This window comes from Delphinus delphis, chromosome 10, assembly GCF_949987515.2.
Source record: "Delphinus delphis chromosome 10, mDelDel1.2, whole genome shotgun sequence".
NCBI classification, from domain to species: Eukaryota; Metazoa; Chordata; class Mammalia; order Artiodactyla; family Delphinidae; genus Delphinus; species Delphinus delphis.
In genome coordinates, this window is record NC_082692.2 from 70,444,011 (window position 1) to 70,462,932 (window position 18,922).

At 44.4% G+C, this 18,922-nt stretch overlaps 1 long non-coding RNA gene across 1 annotated transcript in view; it reads left to right on the forward strand.

Moving 5' to 3' along the window:
- Nucleotides 1–426: 426 nt before the first annotated feature.
- The window catches only part of LOC132432394 (uncharacterized), a 98,257-nt gene continuing 79,761 nt past the window's right edge, over nucleotides 427–18,922 (forward strand). Inside the window, exon 1 of the long non-coding RNA XR_009520891.1 lies at nucleotides 427–499. This is a non-coding gene — a long non-coding RNA (uncharacterized lncRNA). The remainder of the gene's footprint in view (nucleotides 500–18,922) is intronic.

The window sequence follows — 18,922 nt, forward strand, 5'->3', positions numbered from 1 at the left end:
GGTTTGATCAGGCTGGATTTGCTCTAGTTGAAATGGGGCTTGGGCAAGTGGGCCGTTCACACAGCCTCTACAACATGAATAGTGCCCCCCACTCCCCACGGGAAGTTGTATGAGCCAGTGGTCCTTAACTTGGGGCTCTGGGTCCCACTGAGTCCTCTCCATCCTGCTTCAACCTCTCAGAGCCCTCCAAGGGATGCCCCAGAGCCCCACATGGGAGCATCTTTCTGTTTCGACTACTTTCCCCATCTCCTTGATTCAGCAGTTTGATTGTTCTTGGGGAAACCATCTTGCTTTCTCTTTCAATTTTACGTGATTTCATGTAGACAGACTTCCAACCAAGGCTCTAGGCGTGGGATCATCAGAGGCAGGGAGAGATTCAACTCCAAAATTTTTGTGAGAATTATTGAAAAGAGGCCTTGTTTCCACAGGAGCTGAGGTAAGCCTGAAGCCGCCAGCAGCCATCTTGTCTGAAAATGGAATCAACGGGAGCAAAACAGAGGTGAGAGAAAGTCTGAGTCCTAAAGATATCTTTTGAGCACTTGGATCCAGCTCTAGGCAGAAGGCTTGAAGCTAGAAATTCCTGTACTTCAGGTGTATGAGCCAGTAAATCCTTCTTTTTGTCCTAAACCAGTTTGAGTTGGGTTTCTACACAGTGTGAAAACTGCTGGGGAGTGGAAGGAACTTTGAATCTCAGAATGTTAATGCTAAAAGACATTACGTGTATGCATAGCCTCTTCAAGGAGCCCCTTCACTTCTTACCACCAATGGATCCTTTTTGTTAATCCTTCTCTACTGCTATCTTGTTTTGATAGATTCTGTGAACCAAAAACACACCATACATTGTTAATCGATAAGGACATTGTTTCTCACTTTTACTGAACACAGTGATAATAGCCATCATTTATATGGCTCTGTTGTAAATACCGTACACTTGGACGTGAATTTTGCCTGCTTTCCCCACTGTGTACTGGGTCACTTTGGGTGAGTAACCTCACCCCTCTAAGTCTCCTTTCCTCATCTGTAAGATGAGACATGAACATCACCCACTTCATAGGGCTGTTGTGTGGAATATTTAAGAGAATGCATGTGAAGTGCATGCCAAGGTGTGAGAACTAGTAGCTGTTAATTAGTATTAAAATTGTCATTATCATGATGTCTAACCTTCACAGTAATTCTGCGTGTGGTGTTATTATTCTAACCTTATGGAGGAGAAAGGTGAGCCTCAGGGAGGTCATAGAACTTACTTGGCTTATGGTAGGGTCAAGATTGGAACCTAGGTGTCCTTGAATTGTAAGTCCATGCTTTCTCGCCATACTCACTACCCCAGTCCCTCCCTCCCTCCCTCCCTCCCTCTCTCTCTCTCTCTCTCTCTCTGTCTCTCTCTGTCTCTCTGTCTCTCACACACACACATTATTAGAGCAATTAAAGAACAGCATCAAATTTCTATAATATGTATTCTCCAAGTATTAATTGAGCACTTACTAGGTTCCAGGCATTATTCTAGACACTGGATGATGCTAATTAGCCTAGTATTTCCAATAGCCTACTTGGTATTAGGTTGGACAGCCAACAACTTGTTTTCTTTTTTTTTTTTCCCATTCTTTTTCAGATTCTTTTCCCATGTAAGTTATTACAGAATATTGAGTAGAGTTCCCTGTGCTATACAATAGGTCCTCGTTGATTATCTATTTTATACATAGTAGTGTGTATATGTTAACCCCAAACTCCTAATTTATCCCTCCCCCCATGTTGCCTTTTTGGTAACTGTAAGTTTGTTTTCAATTTCTATGAGTCTGTTTCTGTTATGTAAATAAGTTCATTTGTATCATTTTTTTAAGTTCCACATATAAGCAACGTCATATGATATTTATCTTTTTCGGTCTGACTTCGCTTAGTATGATAATGTCTAGGTCCATCCATGTTGCTGCAAATGGCATTATTTCATTCTTTTTATGCCTGAGTAATATTCCGTTGTGTATATATATATATATATATACCACATCTTGTTTATCCTTTCCTCTGTCGAGGGAAATTTAGGTTGCTCCATGTCTTGGCTATTGTAAGTAGTGCTGCAATGAACATTGGGATGCATGTATCTTTCTGAATTATGGTTTTCTCTGGATATATGCCCAGGAATGGGATTGCTGGACCATATGGAAACTCTATTTTTAGTTTTTTAAGGAACCTCCATACTGTTCTCCATAGTGGCTGTATCAATTTACATTCCCACCAACAGTGTTGGAGGGTTCCCTTTTCTCCACACCATCTCCAGCATTTATTGTTTGTAGACATTTTGATGATGGCCATTCTGACTAACGTGAGGTGATAACTCGTTGTAGTGTTGATTTGCATTTCTCTAATAATTAGCAATGTTGAGCATCAACTTCTGATGGAGTTTTATAAAAACACTTAAAGTAGCTCAAAATACTTAAAATGGCTCTTTTAAACACAAGGACCTAAGCACACGCTCATTTATTTCCATGCCCTCCTTCCCAACCAAACCCTTTCAAAATGGCAGTGAAAGATCCAAAGTCATAAACCTGCAGGACAATGAGAACAAGGTATCTGATGAAGGCAAACAAGTGATGTGAACAGAATTGAATGACGTGAGGTTCTAGCTGAAAGGATCCACAGGGTATACAAATCAGTGAACGATAAAGGACTCACCCTAAGACAAGGAGAAGATCCTAACAGCTGTCAGAGAGAGAGAGAGAGAGAGAGAGAAAGAGAGAGAGAAGAAAAGAATAGCTCACATTACAAAGAGAGACAAACTGAATGGCAAATACTAATAGAATACCAATGGATTTATTTTTAGCAAAATTTGGAAGTAAAACAAAGTAAAAGGAGTTTCAGAAACTCCGATAAGCCTGTTTCGTCCTCAGTAAATTAGTGATAAAATGTTAGAGGGGGGATGAAAGGAATTTATGTTTATCAAACGGCAAGCAAGGCAGAAGTATTCAGTAATGTAATGAATGAAGAGCTTCTCTAATTACTCATCAAAACCCACCTTGGTCAGAACGTAGCTCTCACAGCAGCCTGCTCCCCTTTGGGCGGGGCCCACGACTCCGAGTACGAATCAGAACAGCTCAGAATCTCCTCCTTGATGTAATTAGAAGCTAGATCTCCAAAGTTTTCAGTGCCACCCTCCCACAGAAGGTACCAGACCTCGGGTTGGACCCAGGTGAAAAATCCTATTGTACAATATTGCTTCATCCCTGAGATGTCTCAGCTGCCCACGGCCTTCAAGGGGAGTTTATGGGGAAGGCCTGCTAGGGCTCCAAAGGCCCTCAGGAACCGTTCCTCACAAATCATGGCTTGAGATGGACAAGTAGAGGTTCTAGACCATGGCACGGACATCAGCAGCTTATTCGTCACCTCAACCAAAGCCTCCTGCCCCGCCGTGGCCCCGCATCAGCTTGTGCAATCCCTTGCTGCCTCGAGTGCTGTCAAGGTAATTTTGCCCAGAGTAATACAGGCACTCTGAACAGCCCACCTGCTCCCTGCCTCTCTTTGTGTCAGTTCACCTTCCACACTTTACACTGGTTTTCTTTCCCAAAACACAGATCTGATCTTATCATTTGCAGGCTCAGGAACCTTCTAAGGCTCCCCATTGCAAAGTCAATAAAATATCAACTTCCCAACCTGCCACGTTGGCCCCCCCTGCGGGCCTCCTAACATCCTTCGGCCCAGGCACCTCCTCCCACCTCCAGACCTGTGCTTGAGCTGTGACCTCTGCCTCCCAGGCCTTTTCCTCCTATCCTGTAGTCGAAGTCCTACCATCCTCCTGCACTTCGTGTGTGCACTGCTCCTGCTTCCTCAGAGTCCAGACTTTATGTGAGTTAACTGTGAATGTCTCTCTCCAAGGGAGACCAACAAGGCAGAATGACCACAGTGTATTTAAGTCGGAATCCCTTGGAACACTCAGCTCAGAGGTGAGCGTTTAATACCAGTCCAGAGATGAGCAGTAAAGTCTAAGTTGTGATGATGAAATCCTGAGCGCTTAGATGCTCTTCCCCTAGCCTGCAGGGCCTGGTGTGTTCTTCATTGGTCAAGGTCACTGTGGGGAAGATGCTGTATTAATCAAATATGCCTTAATCTGCTCTTGATCACATTGTCCCACTTGTAGTTAAAACTCTGTCCTATTTCTTTCTAGTAGAAAAATGAACACTATCATGCCCCATCTAGGATGTCAGGAGCACCGGTTAGCGAGAGAGAAGGAGATCTAGGGAATCAGAAGGTCCTCGAATGCAGTTCAGGGACCCTTACTCCTTCTGGACTAGCAGTAACTCTGTTAATGAATTGCATTTGGAGAGTATTTCTCCACCACCATTGCCGTCACCACCGCCTGGCTCCCCCCACGGAACAGGGGGCTGGCACTGAGCACCCTCATGTAAAATGGGTGGGGCTCACATTATTTGGATTCAGTTTTTTCAGAATGTACATACCTCTCTCCCCCGAATCTCCAACGTGAAATGGACCCTGCTTGAGTGGAGACGTAAATGAACCAATCCCTGCTTTGTGAGTTCTCTTTTAAGGGTCACCATCATCGTCCGTTCCTCTCACAACAAAATTAGCGATATTAATACATGAGAAACAATTAAAATGGAATCCCAGTACATCTGGAAGACCCATCAGAGAGGCCTGTGTGACCAAAGCTTAAGAACAACACAGGGAGAAACAAGCAAGAACCCGGCTTTTATCATCGGAAGGTACCACGTGCCTGTGTGTTTGTATCTGCTGCCTCACTCGGGGGTTCAGCGCTTCTAAAGGGAAATCTGTTCGAATGTCAGGGCCCAGACAGCCCTCTTGCTTTTCTCAGTCTGCTTTTTGGGTCTTGATGGCGTCAGGGGAAGGTTTCCGGAGAGTGTGCCTTTTCTTTTCCGGAATGTGAAGTTGTTTGGATGAGGCAGGAGGTGACCCCAGTGGAAAGGCTTGACTCCCCACGACTGGTTTTTGATCTGCATGGAGCAGAGATCTGGTGTTTGCCGCAGGCCAGCCAGGAAGCTGCCTCTAATCACAACCTGGGCTGGACTCGCAGAGGCTCTGGAAGGCTGACGTTCGCCTTGTCAGCGTCTCCTGATGCGTTCATACCTCTGCGCTCTCACGGTTTACCTGGGAGACTGTAGGTTCTGTGGCCACCCGGGAGGCCCCGGTTCCAGCGCCTTCAAGACAGAGCGCCGTTACTCTCAGCAGACATTTCCAGGCTCCCCTGCCCTCCTGGAGACACGCCTTTGCAGAGGAGTCGAAAGACCTCTGCTCGGGATGGCTGGAGGGGTCGCCCTGCTGACAGAGAGGGCTGTGGTCATGCGGAAACGATGTGCGCAGGGCCGGAGGAAAGGTTTGACACACTTGAAGCGTCGGGCCGACTGGAGAATTCTCTCCCTACCCTTCTCCTAAAGAGAAGACCCTGCCAATACCACCACCAGACCAAGTTCAGAGAGACCGAGAACAAAGAAAGCAAGATACGTCCCCCAGATGTTGGCAAGATGAGCAGCGTGTGAGGGGCCAGAAGCCTTCGGCCTGATTCAGACAACGCCAGGGTTATTTTGAGACCTGAATGTGGATGTGAAGGTTTGCCGCAGTGCCTGCCCGTGTCCCTCAGGGGCTCCACCTCACCGAGCACCTTCCACGCTCACTGAGCATCGTTGCACTGGCTGCCTTTCCCCATCAGAGCTCCCGCAGGACCAGGGAGACTATCTCCTAGCCACTTATACAGATGTCAACACAGTAAGGACACAAAGATATCGATAAAGCACCCTTCCCTTTCATGTGCTCACCCACTGACACGCGTCTCTACCATCTCATGTGCCGTGGGGCAGAGGTGTCAGGGCAGAGCGCTGACCAGCACAGCTTGTCCCCTTGTTAAGTCGTAAACTTCAACCCAATTAAGGAAAGACCATCACTTTACTATGCAGAGCAGGGGGGTCTCAAACTTCGGCAGAATTAGACTCACCTAGAGGGGTTATTCCAACACGCTGGCCACACCTCCGGAGTTTTTGATTCAGTTGAGCTGGGGGTAGGGTGCTAAAAAACGGGCATGTCTAACAGATTCCTCAGTGATGTCGAAGCTGCTGCTCCGGCGCTCACCCTGCGAGCCCCTGTACAGGTAAAACACTGAGGCCCATCAGCAGCCAGTAATTAATAATCGTGGCCCAGGTCTCACTTACAGAAAGTAGTTAATCCGAAATTCAGACTCAGGTCTGATTCCAAAGCTTTGCTCGTAATGGCGACAGTATTCTGCCAGCCCTATGACACTCCATTCACAAATCCATCAGTTAAATAACATGGCTATTCAGTGAAGGGGAAATTCAAATTTAGAGTTTTAAAAAATAAATTGGGCATATGGATGAGGTGAATGAATTCAGACAAAGGGTGGCCTGGGTGGGACACTAGAGCTAGGGTGACCCCTGTTCTCATTTTCCCCCAGAGAGTCCCAGGTGGTACATTGGTTTACATGATGTTTTATGATGACCCTAACTATAGATGCTACATTTCCTCAATGGATTAGAGTTTTAACTTGAATTTTAAAAGGCAAGAAAGGAAGGTAACAATCTGAACAAATTTCCCCTGGATCCTCCCCGCGTGCATTTTACAGCCTTCCTCTTGTAAAGAACCATGTGGGGTTGGCTGTTTAATGAGGCATTTCCCACTCTGAGCTACAAAGTGATGATTCCAAATCCTGAGAGAAGCCCAGGGGTGGCTTCCAGCCTTAAGTGCCAAATGAAATGCCACCACGGGGCCTCATGTGAATCTGTGGGACTCCCAAGCTACCCAAGAGATGGTCATTGTACCTTATAAAGGAATGTCATGGACCTATCCCAAAGGCATCGGGCACCAATGCCAAAAGGCAATGAACTTGAACTAAGTAAGCCTCCTGATTGGCCGTTGCTGTTGATGCTGTAGAAGACTCTGCCCGATGGCATTGGGCCTGAGTAAATGCTGGCTTGGCTGACCCAATCCAGTAAAATGAATTGGGCATGACTAACGTGTAGGGATGCCAGGCCTTCCATTAACAGAGAAGGCATGCAGGGGCAGCAGTGAGGGTCAGCATACAAAGCTTGCAAACAAAGATTCCTTTCCAAAGGGTGAGTTACAGGGAGGAAGGAAGGAAAGAGAAGACAAACCTTGATGTCCTTGGGGAATGGGCTGCTTAACAAATCCATCCTTACAATTGCCATGCAGCCTGAGGCAAGAGCCCTTGCCACCACCAAGCAGACGTGAGCACATGGACACATCTGTAACGTCCAGGAGCCTCAGCCTTCCCCTCCGTAAAATGGGGTTCACACTCCACTCTGCTCCTAGTAACTGCAAGGAATTGCCATATGGATCAAATGACAGGAGATGGGAGAAAAGAAAGAAGAAAACTTTACATAGTTAAATGCTTTATAGGAATATAAGGTATCCTCTCACAGCACGGGTTGGGGCGGGGCAGTGAAGAAGGAGGGGAAAATCAAAGGGGGCTTTGGCTTTAAGAACAATGTTTAATTTTGTTTGAGGGTGGCAAATTCGCATATAATTTCTGTAATTTTTAAAGACGGGTAGATATGTGCTATATCTACAAGTCAGTATATTCATAAAGACTTGCAGCTCAATTAGATGGCAACATACAACTCTATTTTTTTCCTCATTTGCCCATTCGAATCCACGTTTTGGGGCCAGTTCTTTCCCACCTCTTGGAAAAAGTCTAGAGAGGGTCCCATAAAATTTCTGGTCTGCCTGAGGCCACAAAACGCCCTCTTGTTAGTTACAGTCTCAGAAATTGTGTCAATTTGATAAATAATGTACAGTGTCATATAAAGGTCAAAATTCAAGTTAAAGCTTCGCCTCTCGCAAACTCAGGCTGCCTCAGGCTGCGACCTCTAATGGGGGGAAGACGCACAAGGATCTTTCTTTATTTCCCTGTCTTTCCCATATCTTCCTGGCCCCAGTCACTGGATTTCTGACTCCTCCAGGCCTGGGAGAGTTAAAAGGCAGGAAAGGTCCTGGGGATCAACACTATAGTGCAACCTGACGATGGTTTTCTCTGGCCACAGCTGATGCTTAAGGCCAGGCATTTTGGGTTGGCAGCGGGGAGTCCGGTTGGTCTGACTTTTCCTCCATCACTGGAGATCTCTCCTCCCCAGTTCCTTTATGCAGACCAAGGTCTCCCCACTGGCTGTTCCACACTTTCCCCTTAGCCCCTGGTGAGGTCCACCCCATGCGGAGTCTCCCCGACATCCCGCGGACTGGGACTCTTCCTGTGTGGCCTACATCTGGTCCAAAGGAAACATTTGGAAGTGAGGGCTATGCGCGAGCAGTCACCCTTCCCCATGCCTACCGGGCAGTAGCCCGCCACGGCCATGTGGAGCCCAGGCCTGCATGGCCCCAGAGTCTCCAGGAAGTCTGTGCAACTCCTTGAAGGGTGACCTTGAAACCTCACTCGTGTGCCTTGGGGTTAAGAGGAAGGAACACCGCGCGCTCACAGCGGGTGGAGGCTGTGGGTGAGGTGAGAAGCACAGCACGCTCACAGCTGTCTCCAAAGGATTCGTCTCCCGATTTCCACCTCTCAGCTTCTTCAATTTTCAATGCAGCTTTTCAACTTTCTCACCCTTTTATAGCCTCCAGTGAGGGGCTAAAAGGTTGCAAAACATCCTCAGCTACCTAGTTTGCATGTCCCACAGAGATGATCCAATAAATTTTTTCTAAATATTCTGAGATACTAAAATGCAACTCTTTCTGCCCGTTGCCCACAGTGACCCCCAATCAACAGGCATTAAATACTACTGGACTCTTCGCTAAACAAGACAGAAAGGGTTCTCTCCTAACATCCCACTGTAGAAAAAAAGACTGGAAGCAGATATGCTACATGTTAATAGTAGTTAATTCCAAGGCCTGGAACTATGGGTAATTTATTTTCATTGTACTTCTCTATATTAAAAAAAAATTTAACGGAAAATAAGATATTCTTAGTAAAAGATGAAAAATTCTAGTAAAGGGGAGACTATGTTAAAGAATAAAAGAAAGAAGGGAGGAGAGAGGCAAGAAGAAAGGTCAGGGTTCTCTTTTCTCCACACCCTCTCCAGCATTTATTGTTTGTAGATTTTTTGATGATGGCCATTCTGACTGGTGTGAAGTGATACCTCATTGTAGTTTGATCTCCATTTCTCTACTAATTAGTGAGGTTGAACATCTTTTCACGTGCCTCTTGGCCATCTGTATGTCTTCTTTGGAGAAATGTCTATTTAGGTCTTCTGCCCCTTTTTTTTTTTCCCTTGAGTATTTAAAAAAAATTTTTTTAACACCTTTATTGGAGTATAATTGCTTTAAATGGTGTTTTAGTTTCTGCTTTACAACAAAATGAATCAGTTATATATACACATATGTTCCCATATCTCTTCCCTCTTGCGTCTCCCTCCCTCCCACCCTCCCTATCCCACCCCTCTAGGTGGTCACAGAGCACCGAGCTGATCTCCCTGTGCTATGCGGCTGCTTCCCACTAGCTAGCTATTTTATGTTTGGTAGTGTATATATGTCCATGCCACTCTCTCGCTTTGTCACAGCTTACCCTTCCCCCTCCCCATATCCTCAAGTCCATTCTCTAGTAGGTCTGTGTCTTTATTCCTGTTTTACCCCTAGGTTCTTCATGACATTTTTTTCCCTTAAATTCCATATATATGTGTTAACATACGGTATTTGTCTCTCTCTTTCTGACTTACTTCACTCTGTATGACAGACTCTAGGTCTATCCACCTCACTACAAATAGCTCAATTTCGTTCCTTTTCATGGCTGAGTAATATTCCAGTGTATATATGGGCCACATCTTCTTTATCCACTCATCCGATGATGGATATTGAGCTTCATGGCTGTTTGTATACTTGGAGATTAATCCCTTGTCAGTAACCCTCTTGCACTGTTGGTGGGAATATAAATTGATACAGCCAGTATGGAGAACAGTATGGAGGTTCCTCATAAAACTAGAAATAGAGCTACCATATGACCCAGCAGTCCCACTACTGGGCATATACCCTGAGAAAACTGTAATTCAAAAAGATACATGCACCCCAACGTTCATAGCAGCACTATTTACAATGGCTAGGACATGGAAGCAACCTAAATGTCCATCAACAGATGAATGGATAAAGAAGATGTGGCACATATATACAATGGAATATTACTCAGCCATGAAAAGGAACAAAGTTGGGTCATTTGTAGAGATGTGGATGGACCAGAGTCTGTCATACAGAGTGAAGTAAGTCAGAAAGAGAAAAACAAATACCGTATATTAACACATGTATGTGGAATCTACCACATGTATGTGGTATAGATGAACCTATTTGCAGGGCAGGAATAGAGACTCAGACGTAGAAAATGGACATGTGGACACAGTCGGGGGAGGGAGGTGATGAATTGGGAGATTAGGATTGACATATATACACTACCATGTGTAAAACAGATAGCTAGTGGGAACTGGCTGTATAGAGCAGGGAGCTCGGCTCGGTGCTCTGTGATGACCTAGATGGATGGGATGGGGGCAGTGTGGGAGGGAGGTCCAAGAGGGAGGGGATAGATGTATACTTATAGCTGATTCACTTGGTTGTACAACAGAAACTAACACAACATTGTAAAGCAATTATACTCCAATAAAAAAAATTGTTTTTAAGTAGAAAATTAAAAAAAAAAAAAGAAAGGGCAGGAAAGGAGGGTAAAAAGAAGACAAAGAACAAAGCCATGGCATAAAATAGATGACAGAAACAGAGATCATTATTTTCTTTCAAAGCATGTGTTTAAAGTGAAGTCTGCTTTTGCATAGTAAATGCACTCATTAATTTAGAACTAGTATTGCAAACATCTACCTTTTTGTAAAGGCTAAGAAAATATGCTAGACCAGACTATTACCCATGTCTGTTTTGTGTGAACAGACTTGATTCATCTTTGCGTGAATCCCAGGGACAGGCCAACTCCATTGATGGAAAGAAACTCAGAATCAGGATCATTCCATGGGACTGGTGTGACATTTGCATTTTGCACAGGCCATAATGGAAGAAATGTGGGGGAAGTTACGAGAAAGTAGCTACATAAATAAGACTGAAGAGACCACCTACAAGCTCTTTAAATAACATTAATTTAACAGCATCCATTTGAACAATGTGCTAATCTCAGAAAATCTTCTCATAAAACAGGTCTTGGCATCAGCTTCTTCTTATAGCTAGGAAAAGTGAGAAAACACCAATTCCTTTTTCTTTAATTCCAAGACTTCGACTTCTCACTGTTTGAGATGGGATGGCAGGCATCGGGCCTAAGCACTGTGGGGTGCCATTGGAAGGATCTTAGGCGGAGGAGCTGTGTGTGGGGTAATTTCTGTGTGCCTCCAGATGCCCTCTCTGCTGTTCTCCATCCTGCTCTCTACCCCAGGAAGGTTGACCTCGGCAAAGTTCATCCCCTGGGCCTTCCTGCTCTCTACCTTTGAGTTGGGTTTAGTCAGTGGAAGGTGCTGGAGGATATGGAAACATGAGGGGAGAGAGAGATTGGGATATTTATTCATTCATTCATTCTACTGAAGGCTGCAGCTCCTCGCAGATAGCACTCTCCTCCAGCTATAGGTCTTGCCGAGGTCTGGCTGTAGAAGAAAATGTTCGAACCAAGGAGGGCAAGAGTGGATTTCAGGAGATTAGTTGATTATTCTGCGTCCAGGAGGAAGGTGATGATGGTTTAGTCTATGGTATGTAGTGTAGAGAAGTAGATAGATTCTGAAAGCATTAAGGAGATAAACTTAATGCAACCCATGGTCATGGACTGGTCATGGATTGGACATGAGGGTGAAGGAGAAGACTTCTAGGTTGTAGGTCTAAGAAATCAGACCGTTGACGGGCCATTTGCAGTGGTAAGGAACACTTGGATTCAATAATCTCTCTCGGGGAAACTCACTGTGTGAGTTACTCCATTGGAGGTGGAGGTTGGGAAAGGTCCTTTCTCTCTGCCATTCACTGAGAGCCTGCTGAGGAAGCAGCACCCAGTCCCTCAGCAGTGGAGAGTGTTTTAGGGCATGTGGCTCTGTGTGGTTGAGGGGCCTTACCATGCATTTGGAGAGCAAGTTCTTTTCTCGAATTCTAATTTGCATCTACAGAAACTCATACTGTTTCTCTTACAACACCTAATGAAGACAGATTAGGCAAAACAACTTTAAAACTTTACTTCTTCTAGCTCTCTAAGTACCAGAAAAAATTGAATGTTAGATTTACAATCACTGTGCGTTTTGTTTGAGAGAGAAAGAAAAAACTCATACGCAAAGAACATTTTCATAAATCATGTCTATGATTAAAAAAATATGGTTCAAACAGACACAACTGCACTTTACCCTGCATCTGTTTCACATACACAAATGTGTCAGGTTTACATAAACCACACTGATACAGATGAAAAATAAGGGAAGAACAAGATAAAAATAGCTCTTACAGTATCAGGGTATCAGTAACACATCTTTTATTATAATTATATATGATACCATTGCAATCAATCACGTTCTTATATTGCATTGACTAGTGACCTCCAGCCCCATGAAGGAAGAGCTAGCCAACATCCAGGAATCGATTCTTGTAGCTTTTTAAAAAAGAAATCTTCAATGTCATATGTTTGGATTTCTGGTGACAATTTCAAAAATAGTGAAATGAAGCAACTTCACCCCCCAGGTGGTGTCCACGTCCTGATTTCGGATGTGTTCCTTTACATGATACCGTCGCAAGGCAGGAGCAGCTAGGGGCAGTGCCCCGTTTCAGGTGCTACTATAGATGGATCATCTGTGAGTGGAACCACCCAACCAGCCACTAGTAGCTTCCCAGGCCTGAGAGATAACACTGTTGATCTGAGCTTTTATCAACCCTCTCTCCTACTGTCCCTGACTATCTGAGCAAACATGCAGCTGGAAAACTCAACTCATTTTTCCCCCTCAACTAAAATATTTAGCTTTTATACTATAATTATAAAAATTGCTGAAGTCTCAAGGGAGGATTTTTTTTTAATGCATGTAAGCTTGACCCTAGTAAGTAACACTCTGCTTTCTCATTCATTGACTAAACACACTTTTTTCTCACAAACTTGCATTATTTCAGCGTCTCTTAATGCTTTCGCTGTACTTTTTGTCCCCTCATCAGCCCTAACCTTGAAGTCCACAGATCTATAAGCAGACACTTTAGTGTTCTACCGGGGCAATTCTATTTAAGGGTAAGGAATCATTCTGCCATGCAAATATTTATCCCAGATATAATATTTTACCAATTTTAATCTTCAAATATTGAGGTTGCTTAAAATTCTACTTTGACCCTGGTATCCCATTTGAAAGCATTTGGACATAGGTATCAGAAGACTTTTTTTATTCCCCCTTTTTCTGGGTACAACACCCAAATTTCCATTTATGAAATTGTATTTCCCAGTAGGGGCTGGGGAGGGGGGGATGAATTGGGAGATTGGGATCGACATGTATACACTAATATGTATAAAATAGGTAACTAATAAGAACCTGCTGTATAAAAAATAAATAAAATTCAAAAATAAATAAATAAATAATAAATAGTAATGAAGTCTCATTTTCTTCTAACTTCGAGGAGATAAAAAAATAGATACAAGGAGACACTTTAATATTCTCTTCCCATCATCAAAAGAAATGGCTGGCATGCAATCTGCTTTGGAAACCACAGGTTTAGACTATTCACAAGCAACCCCAAAAGTTTAAAAAAGAAAAAAAGGAATGGCGCTTCCCCTCCTCTCTCAGGCCATGTGGATTAAATAGGGCTGATGCCATCCCTCACTTCCATGAGTGAAAAGAAGACCCAAGTCCACTTAACGAGAGTGAGCCTTGAGATGTTTGCTGGGATTATTGGGAGAGAGGATTTCTTTTTCTGTTCGGGTTGCTGAGTTGGTAGAATGAGGCCCAGAGTGGTTGATATACATCTTGCTTCCATGTGGGAAAAGCCTACCAAACACTGATGGCAACACAAAGGAGGGCAGAGCCAGGAGCTGGAGGGATATGGACTCATAACAGCTCCGTATGGGCAGGTTGATTCAGCTTTATCTAAAGCACTTCTAGCCTTGATCGTGAACTTTTCAATTACTTTCCTAACTTTCAGTTATAAAACCCTCATTTGTTTAGTTTGGTTGGACTTGGATTTTTATCACTTAGAATCCCCTCTCACATCTCTTTGTTCCATTTTATGCAATATGTGTGTGTGTGTGTGGCGGGGTGTCAAGGACAGGACCCCAGTCAAGGGATCTTAATTAGACTCCCCTTCAGCTGTTGCTCCTTCCTTATAAAGCCAAATGGGAATTGACCACGTGGCATCTAGACCTATGATGGCCCACTCCCTAGGAAATTTCATCATTAGATGGCCTCTCCCTTCATGACACCGGGACCTCAGAGGTATGGAAAATATGGGCTCACCCAGAAGAGAAGTGTTATCCTCTCTCAGAACTCATGACCGTCTATCGGGGTAATGATCTTCAACTCTGCTGTGATGAAACATTTACAGACGGCCCCTCCAAAATCTACTTTGCCAGACATTCCTGGTCAGGGAAGAAACTAGAGAATCTCTTTCCTACAGGGCTTTTATATTCTTTCAGTTCTGAAATATAATGCTTACAAAATTTTAATTTCATCCCTAAATTCCTAAATCTCTGTGATGCAGACCCACTGGGCTGACTCCTCATGACTGGTGCTGGCCCATCCGTAAGAGCTTAGGCACCTCTAGGTGAGGTTGCTGCCTCCATGAAAACTATGGATGTTGTACTTGGATGGGAAGCTCTGGGAGATTATAAAACTCAGTGAGGAGGTAACCACACCCCTAATTCCATAGACCCACAACAATCCATTTGGCAGAAAGACACCTACATGAGGAATTAGAAAAGGAAAATTTTCCAATAGTCCGCTAAACCTATGAAAACCTAGCTCAATTCCAAAGGGTCCCATAAATACAGTGACACACTTTTGTACACAGACACAGACACACACACACACACACACACACACACACAGAATCTCAACAAAAGAGCAGAAAATGGCAAAATGAACTTTTCTGGCCTGGTTCTTTTTACAGAAGTTCTTACAAAGATGTAAAAATTAAATCCCATTCAGTTAAACTCATCAGGAGTTACCTTTATTAAAAAGAAGAAAATTATATGCAATTAGGACTGTGCGAGAAGGCCGTGGGATACACGATAATTATTATCTCTGGGTATTGTATCCAGCATGAGAAAAGGGAAAGGCATAATAATGGACCCAGGGCTTGGGCCCTATCCACTTAAATACAAACAGCATTAGATTATTAACTACCTATAATTCATTAATGGCTTATTTATGCCACAAAATGCCTTGATCTTCTGTAAGGTTATTAGCAAAGTTAATGCCCCACCACTGGTGACACCCAGTATGCATAATGATCTTCTCTTAATAACCTATGAGACACCTTTGGAGTGTCATGGACTGAATATTTACATCCCCCCAAATTTACATGTTGAAGCCCTAACCCCCAAGTGGCCATATTTGGGGATGGGACCTCTAAGAAAATAATTAAGGTTAAATGAAGTCATAAGGCTAGGACCTTTATCTGATAGGATTAGTGTCCTTATAGGAAGCGACACCAGAGCATTTTCTCTCTCTCTCTCTCTTTCTCTCTCTATGCATCTCTCTGCATGCATGCACAGAGGAAAGGCCATCTGACACCTCAATAAGAAGGCAGCAGTCTACAAACTAGGAAGACAGCTTTCTCCAGAAACCAACTTTGCCAGCACCTTGATCATGGACTTCCAGTCTCTGGAACTGTGGGAAAACAAATTTTTGTTGTTTAAGCCACCTAATCTGGTATTTTGTTATAGCAGCCCGAGCTGACTAATTCAAAGAGGAGACAAATAAATGCAGTCATTAATTACTCCACACTTAAGTCCCTCCTCCTCCTTCCATGGGGCCACTGGGGTCATATGTATAATCAAACCATACTAGCTCTATGCCCAGGAGCTCATGGCCTGGCAGTACTGCCTAGTGGTTAGGAGCCTAGTCCTTGGAATGAGCAAACATAGATTTGAATCCAGCTCCATCATTCTGCTACTTGTGTGGTGTCTGGAAAGTCACTTAACTTCCCTGAGCCTCAGCTTTCTTATTGGCAAGACAGTGATGTTGTTAATAATAGCACCTGCCCATTGGGATTGATGGCAGTGTTGAGTGAGATCATGTCTACGACATTATCGTTCAGCTTCCATGAGGTGGCTTTGTTGAGAAGCATCTTCTTGGAACTGATGGCCCTGTGGATACTGGGGGAACAGGTGTGCCTTAACCACCTGATGTTCTCTGCCAAGTGTAGGAGTGGTGACATTTTTAGGCGGAAGTTCTGGTGATAGGTTCATTGGGCTGGAATGGAATATACCTGAATATGGTTTCTTTGAAGATGACAAATCAGGAGTAAAAAGAGACATTGTAAGGAGCTGTAAGCCATCAGGGCTGCTCTCAATGAAGCATAAACTCAGTGAGGACAAGGGCTTTGATCTCTGCTTTGATCACTACTGTTTATGTGGTACCTAGCGTAGGGCCTATCACAGATAGGGGCTTGATCAAGATTTGTTGAGCAAGGGGAAAAAAAACCAAGCAAGTGATTACTGACCAAATGCTACTTGGCAAGTCCTGGTCAGTGTCACATCATAGATAGTCTTGGTGATGCCACCAATGAAAAAGGTAAGGTTAAACATCAGCTTGTTTCAGAATCGCAGGTTGACTTCAGTGGTGATGAGTGGTCTTGTTCGTTAGAGTCCCACTCCTTGTCCTGACTGTGTGAAACATAAAGCAACAAGGACTTTAATAAATAAACTCATTGCAAGTCCTAAAACTGGCATGACCTAGCATAATTGTCACTCTCTGCATGTTTTAATTTGTAATCGGTTTCGCTGGCTAATGCCTAAATAAATGAGAACAGATATCTGGTACCCAACGGTTTTCTGAGCACATAGCAGATATTTCTAATCAGTCATGACACTTTTTCTTCCTTGGCTTGGTCTCAGACTATTTCTCAACATGGCATTCCAGAGAACCACTGATAGTCAACTGGAGTTGGCTTTCGAGGTGGAACCATTCTGTCTGCCTGCTCTACATGAGTTTCATTTTACACTACTGGCATAGTCGTTTGTTGTTTTTCCTCCCAGGCATCCACTCTTCCTTCCTATGATAATATTCTCATTTTCACTTGAGGATCCGCTTCTCTTCTACTCTTAATTTATTGGCATCCAGGGACACTGCCTCCATCCCTGGATCTCGGATAGAGCACATGACCAGTTGGCTCTCCCTCCCTTCCCCTGACCACAGAGATTTGTTCAGAGTGGTATAAGTCAAGTGATATCATTTAAACCCCTGGATTCAATCAGATACTCCTAGAGTGTTACAAGTAACTTCTCGCTCTGTGCATCTATTCTTTTCCTGAGTTCTTGGATCATCTTTACAATCACTACTCTGAACTCTTTCTCGGGTAGATTGTCTAGCTCCACATCACTTAGTTGTTCTTCTGGGGTTTTATCTTGTTCCTTCATCTGAAACATATTCCTCTGCCATCTCATTTTGTCTAAATGTTTATTAGTATTTTTATGTATGTAGAAAGTTAGTTATGTTTCTTGACCTTGGAGAAGTGGCCCTCTGTAGGGGATGTCCTATGTGTCCCAGCAGTACACTCCCCTCTCATCACTCAAGGGCCAGGGACCAGCTGGTCCCCGGGTAGGTTCTGGTCTGTGTTTGTGGACTCAATTCCGCAGGCTGCTGGATGGTGATTTTCTTCTGGTGTCTGCCCTTTGGTGGGTGGAGCTGGGTCCTGGCCCTCTGGTGGGCAGGGCCATGTCAAGGGGCATGTTTAGAGGTGGCTGTGGGCTCAGCAAGTCTTTAGGCAGCCTGTCTGCTGATGCATGGGGCTGTGTTCCCACCATGTTGGTTGTTTGGCCTGAGGCGTCCCAGCACTGGAGCCTGCAGGCTGTTGGGTGGGGCCAGGTCTTGGTGCCAAAACGGTGACCTCCGGGAGAGCTCACGCCGATGATTACTCCCTGGTACGTCGCCACCAGTGTCCTAGTCCCCACAGCGAGCCACAGCCGCCCTGCCGCCCACGCCTCCCCAGAGACCCTCCGAGACTAGCAGGTAGGTCTGCCTCAGGCTCCTATGGAGTCACTGCTTTTTCCCTGGGTCCCGTAATGCATGAGACCTTGTGTGCGCCCTCCAAGAGTTGAGTCTCTGTTTCCACCAGTCCTGTAGAGCTGTTGTAATTAAGCCCCACTGGCCTTCAAAGCCAAATGTTTTGGGGGCTCCTCCTCCAGACTGGGGAGATTGTGTGCGACTCGGAGCTCTCACTTCTGTGGGAGAATTTCTGCAATATAATTGTTCTCCAGTTTGTGGGTCGCCCACCCAGGGGGCATGGGATTTGATTATATTGTGAGTGCACCTTTCCTACCATCTCACTGTGGTTTCCTTTTTATGTCTTTGGATGTAGAATATCTTTTTTAGAAGGCTCCAGTCTCTTTTATCAATGGTTGTTCAGCAGTGAGTTGTGATTTTGGTGTGCTTGTGAGAGCAGGTGAGCTCAAGGTCCTTCTACTCCACTTGTCCCACTCTATTACAATTCCTTTTTTTGTGAAAATTCCTTTTTTTTTTTTTTTCTTATACTGGTATGATTTGGGTATTCTGCTACTTACAAGAATAAGACTTAAAGCAACACATGCTCTGGTGCATTCCTCCAACTCTTCAAGGTCATGGATCTCATGAAAAGACCTTCCAGGCCCACAACATTGCCAACCTTGCCTTGGCCTGGTTTTGGAAACTTACAGAGCTGCCATCTCTCTCTGGAACAGGGGAAAGCACCTGCTTAAGCAACGAAAGTCTTGATCCGTCCACCGAGGTGGATGGGGCTTTAAAGGGCTTAGAGACCGGCTGGGCAT